The sequence below is a fragment of the Narcine bancroftii genome, chromosome 1 (assembly GCF_036971445.1).
Source record: "Narcine bancroftii isolate sNarBan1 chromosome 1, sNarBan1.hap1, whole genome shotgun sequence".
Lineage (NCBI taxonomy): Eukaryota > Metazoa > Chordata > Chondrichthyes > Torpediniformes > Narcinidae > Narcine > Narcine bancroftii.
Genome location: NC_091469.1, coordinates 46,740,629 through 46,747,298, shown reverse-complemented (window position 1 = coordinate 46,747,298; position 6,670 = coordinate 46,740,629).

Below are 6,670 nucleotides of genomic sequence, written 5' to 3'. Positions count from 1 at the left end.
TGTGTACTTTTGATTACAGACACTGCAGTGCGAACGAAAGAAAAGGGGTGGACTCAAATACAACGAATTAAACAAGCTGCTGATCCACGGACTAAAGACATTGATAATCTACCCTCCACCGGGCGTGCTGTCCTTCATCCTTCTGATCTGAAAGTTACACTACACCGGGAAAAAGTGCTGTAATGTTGTTTTTACCATTTACTGTATTGTTTACTTGTTGGTTCCCCGTTTTTGGGACATCCCTAAATTACTCACGATGTATTAAGTCCTCCTGGAATAGGGGCAGCAGAGGTGACAATTATTTACCTTTAGAATGTAGACAGGGCATAGATATAAAGTATAGTCATAGTGGGGTATGGGTTAATATAGGATCCCAACATGGACCAGGGGAACAGAACGGCTCTAGAGGAGTAGATTTGATTTGTATTTTGGCCTCTACAGGTATTAAAGAGAGGAGTTTTAAAGGGATAGCACAAAGGAGATGGTGGGACAAAGACACAGAATGGTAGTCAGGATTGTACATGTGGCAGAGATAGAGTTAATACATATGCTAATATTCACAATAGACAATAGGAGCTGGAGTAGGCCCTTCGGCCCGTCGAGCCAGCACCGCCATTTTACAGATCATGGCTGATCACTACCACTTTCCAGCCTTATCCCCATAACCCTTAACTCCTTTGCCCACTAGAGTCTTATCTAACTCTCTTTTGAACATAATCAGCGAATCTGCCTCTACCACCCTCTGTGGCAGAGCATTCCACAGATTCACACTTCTCTGGGTAAAAAAATGTTTTCTCATCTCCGTCCTAAAGGGCCTACCCTGTATTCTTAAACTATGCCCTCTAGTCCTCGTCTCCCCCATCATTGGGAACAAGTAATCCGACTTCACCCTGTCTATCCCCCTGATAATTTTGTATACCTCAATCATGTCCCCCCTCATCCTTCTAAACTCCATCGGATACAAGTCCAGTTTTTCTAGCCTTTCAGCATATGTCAACCCCGCCATCCCTGGAACTAACCTTGTAAATCTGCACTGCACACCCTCTATAGCTAGTATGTCCTTCCTCAAAATTGGAGACCAGAACTGGACGCAATACTCCAGGTGGGGTCTCACCAGGGCCCTGTACAACTGCAGAAGGGCTTCTCTGTTCCTATACTCCAATCCCCTCTTTATGAAAGCCAACATGCTATTAGCCTTCTTCACAGCTTTCTGAACCTGCATGCTAGTCTTCAGTGACCGGTGAACAAGTACTCCCAGATCCATTTGCTCCTCCCCACTCCCTAGCTTGTCTCCATTTAAATAATACTCAGCTTTCCTATTATTGCCCCTAAAATGGATAACCTCACATTTGCTTACATTGAATGTCACCTTCCATTCAGCAGCCCACTCCCCCAACCTGTCCAAGTCTCTGCATTTTCCTGACATCCTCCTCACACCCCACACCGCCACCCAGTTTCGTGTCATCTGCAAATTTGCTCAAGTTATTAATAATCCCCTCATCCAAATCATTTACATAAATTACAAACAACTGAGGACCCAATACCGATCCCTGCGGCACTCCACTCGTCACATCCTACCATCCTGAAAAAGACCCGCTTACCCCAACCCTTTGTTTCCTATTTCTTAACCAATTTCCTATCCATGTCAGCACCTTACCTCCAATACCATGCTCCCTGATCTTGCCCACTAGTCTCCCATGTGGTACCTTATCAAAGGCCTTCTGGAAGTCCAAATACACCACATTCACAGGCTCTCCCAAGTCCACCCTCTTTGTCACATCCTCGAAAAATTCGAGAAGGTTAGTCAAGGATAACTTACCCTTAAGGAATCCATGCTGACTAGCCCTTATACTATTATTTCTGCCTAAGTGTTCTGCTATTACTCCTTTTATGATAGACTCCAATATCTTCCCCACCACCGACGTCAGGCTGACCGGTCTATAATTTCCTGTTTCTCCCTCCCTCCCTTCTTAAAAATCGGCACCACATCAGCCACTCTCCAATCCTCAGGGACCTCCCCCGAATCTATGGAACTTTGGAAAATGTCGACCAGTGCTTCCACAATTTCCATAGCAACTTCTTTAAGCACCCTGGGATGCAGCCCATCAGGCCCTGGGGATTTATCAGCCCTCAGTCCCAACAATTTACTCACAACCTCCTGTTTCTGGATCTGGATATCCATTAGATCCCCTACTTCCCCAGGAAAGTTCCCCAAGTCTCTTGACACCGCATGACCATTACCCCCTAACTGACCATAACCTATATCCTCCTTAGTGAAGACAGTTGCAAAGTATTTGTTAAATTCCTCAGCCATCTCCTTGTTTCCGATAATAATTTCACCCTTTTCCATTCTTAATGGACCAATTTTGGACCGAACCAATTTCTTCCTCTTCACATATTTAAAAAAGCTTTTGCTATCCTCCATTATATTATTTGCTAATTTCCTCTCATACTTAATTTTCCCCTCTCTTATGACTTTCTTAGTTACCCTCTGATGCTCTTTGAAGGTTTCCCAATCCTCTAACTTCCCACTCCGCTTTGCTATCCTATACTTACTCCCTTTGGATTTGATATTACACTTGATTTGATTAGTTAGCCACGGCTGCCATTTGCATCTCCTAGAGCCTTTCCTCCACTTTGGAATAAATTTGTCCTGAAACCTGTGAAAAATGTCCAAAAATACCTGCCATTTTTCCCCAGTTGTCCTCCCAGCTAGTGTATCTTTCCATTTTATTTTGGCTAGCTCCTCCCTCATAGCTGCATAATCCCCTTTATTTAACTGCAGTACAGATGCTTCCGACTTCCTTTCTTTTTCCCTTTCTAATTGCAGCTCAAAAGCAACCATACCATGGTCACTATTCCCTAATGGCTCCCTTACATCGAGGTCACTTATTAACTCTGCGTCACTGCACAGCACCAAGTCCAGAATCGACTTCCCCCTGGTAGGTTCCTCCACTAGCTGCTCCAAGAAAGTATCTCGTAGACATTCAATAAACTCAGTCTCTTGTGCTCCTGCCCCCGTTGATTATCCCAGTCCACCTTCATGTTAAAGTCCCCCATAACTACTGTATTGCTACCACTTTGACATGCCACTCTTAATTCCTGATTTATACTTCTACTGATATCTAAGCTACTTTTCGGAGGCCTGTAAATGACCCCCATTATGGTCCTCATGCCTTTACAATTTCTTAATTCTATCCAAACAGTCTCTACCCCACCTGTTTCAATGTCTTTCCTTTCAAACACCTGAATTTCATTTCTTACCAACAGAGCTACCCCACCTCCTCTTCCTAACTTTCTGTCTTTTCTATAGGACATATACCCTGGAACATTTATTTCCCAATCCTGCCCTTCCCGCAGCCATGTCTCCGTTACTCCGACAATATCATAACCTCCCATTGCCATTTGTGCCTCAAGCTCATCCATTTTATTCCTTACACTCCGTGCATACATACACAATACCTTGATACCATATCTCCTTTCTCCCTCCACCTTTGTTCTCGATGCACTTGCCCCTACTCTCCTATTCTTTTTAGTTCCCTTTTTCCTTATTGTTTCACCGTCTAACGGAAACACCCCTATATTCACTCTCCTATCTGCTTCCCTATCAGTCCTGTTCCCTTCCCCCTGCCAAATTAGTTTAAATCAAATCTGACAGCATTTTTAAACCTAACTGCCAGTATATTGGCCCCCATTGCATTCAGGTGTAAACCATCCCTCCTGTAGAGGTCTTGTCTTCCCCAGAAGAGATCCCAATGGTCAATGAACCTGAGTTACAGACAGGCTGCAACTCACAGGCTCAGTGATACTTATGCTAATGTTCGCAGACAAGTGGCAACTCACAGGTTAAGTGACAAGAAACACCCCTCCTCAACTTGGTCTCCTGAGGGGAGGAGTCACGTGATGGAGTAGTGGCCGGACGGTGAACTCCAGCCCTCTCCAGAAAAGTCGGGAAAAACAAGAGAAAACACAAAGGCACAGAAATAAAAGTTACAGAAAAGTGAGTATAAAGGTGGAAAGAAGATGGCGACAAAAAAAGAAAAATCGAAAGCAACGGTAAGAAGAGAGGAAGAGAAGACAAAGGAGGAAAAAGGTGAAGGCCTTACCTGTCCGAAGAGGCCCGCTGCGGAGAGAGAAACCCACTCCCTCAGGTCGGTAAATAATGGACTACAAAAATGGCTCGCAGAGCCGAGTAAAAGTGCGCAACTGCGCATGCGCGATACTTCGCGCATGCGTGATGCGAATGAAAAAAAACACACCGACGGGAGGGGGGACCAGCTGGGGAGTCGATCTCCACAGCCGGCAACGACAGCTGCAGAACACCTGCAGCAAGAAGAAACCACAGAAGACAATAGAAACAAGAAAGAAGAGGAGGAAAGGGCAACAAAGAAACAACAGATGGTCAACCCAGAGGAAGAAGAAGAGGAAGAGTATGGTGAAATAGAAGAAGAAAAGAAAGGCAAGGTAAAGGATATACTTGCTCTTATTAAAGGATACATGGAGTCATTTAAAGAATGGCAAACACAGGAATTTAAGGATTTAAGAAAAAGAATAAACAACACAGAAGAGAAAATAAATAAAATGGAGATGACCTTAACAGAAATGGGAAAAAAAATGGACAAGATGGAAGAGCGGGCAGTAGCAGCAGAAATGGAGGTAGAAGACTTAAAAAAGAAATTGGAGAAATCTAATAAAAAAACTAAAGAGACACAAGAACTACTAGCTCAAAAAATAGATACAATGGAAAACCATAACAGAAGAAATAACATAAAGATAGTGGGCCTTAAGGAAGATGAAGAAGGCAAGAATATGAGGGAGTTTATAAAAGAGTGGATCCCTAAGACCCTAGGATGTCCAGAACTACAGCAAGAATTGGAAATAGAAAGGGCACATAGAGTATTGGCCTCTAAACCACAACCACAACAAAAACCAAGATCTATTGTAGTAAAATTCCTAAGATATACTACAAGAGAAAAGGTACTGGAGAAGACAATGGAAGAAGTAAGAGAGGGCAACAAACCACTGGAGTATAAAGGGCAAAAAATCTTCATTTATCCAGATATAAGTTTTGAACTCCTAAAGAAGAGAAAAGAGTTCAATACAGCAAAAGCGATTTTATGGAAGAAAGGGTATAAATTTATACTAAAGTATCCAGCGGTATTGAAAATATTTATTCCAGGACAACAAAACAGACTATTCTCGGATCCAGAAGAAGCACGAAAATTTGCAGAACAATTACAAAAATAGACTGAGGGAGGAAGACGGGTAATGAGAGTTAAAATGATCATGATTGATATGTATGTGGGTAAAGACAAAAATAGACTGAGGGATGAAGACGGGTAATGAGAGTAAAAATGATCACGATTGATATGTATGCGGGTAAAGAGGTATAAGAGTGAATAGAGACAATGAGCATACATGAATGTATCTGTACTTAGAGGAAAATATAGATAGTATAGACAAGAATTAATAAGGGAAGGTAATGGAATAGAGAGAATAAGGAGGGAATTAAAAGAGTGACCTTTGTGACATATGAAAAGTGAAATCTTTTCTGGGGGAGGCGGGGTGGGGGGAAATAGCGGTCACTGCAAAATCAGTTGACGCTTGCGAGTGGATTCGCAAATCCAAATGGAGAGGGGAGATTTGGTTGTCCGACAAGGGATAAAGGACAACTCAGGAGGTGAAGGGGAGATTGGGGATAAATAAGATAGAAATAGGAGAATAAGGAAAATGTTGGATGTTGTAGGAATGTTGTCTTATAAAGAGTTGAAAATAAGAAAACAGAAATGGAAAAGGAGGAAAGGTAATGATGGAAAAACGGAAAGAGAAGATAAACAAAATATAAAAGGGCTACGCTGAACTATATGTCTTTAAATATTAATGGAATACATAACCAAATTAAAAGGAAGAAACTACCAAATTTAAATGAATAAATGTATTCCATTAGAAAAAATAACATATTGGTTAAGAAATAATATTGAAATATTCGAACAAGTAGCGTTACATTAAATACAATAGCGAAAACCTACCGGGGACAAACATTACCTAAGTTGATGGAAGGAGAAGGAAAGAAAAGAATGGACTCAGTAGAATTTCTGGTGTAATTTTGTTGAATGACAACATTGTCTGACTGGCTTAATGCAACCTAGATTGTATACCTAAAATGGATGAGAGGGGGGGGTGGGGGGGTGGTTTGGGAGGAAAGGGGGGGGGGAGAAAGAGTCACTGTATATGTGTGAAAAAGAAATAGTGTATATCATGGCTAATGTGATTTATGGTGTGAAAAATAAAAAAATTAAAAAAAAAACTTGGTCTCCTGTAAAGCATCCTTTGGGTCACACAGACATTCGGAATGTTAAAAAAAAAACCCACCACTGTAAGGGGAGTTCCAGCTGTAAATGAAGTAAGCTGCTCCAGAATACTAAAGCTGCTTGGCATTTAAATCATTTAATCAGACTCCAGGCAGCCTTGGAGATCACTGAACAGATAGCAATGGCCCTGAATTTAGGGACTGAAGAAAAACGACAGATATGAACCACAGTTCAACAAAACCGCCTGGCTCTCGATTACTCGTTGGGTGCTGAAGGCAGCGTTTGTGAAAGACTGGTTAAGGACAATGCTCACAACGGTTAGGTGGTTAAAGACACTTCTTCATGAGTTTGAAAATCTT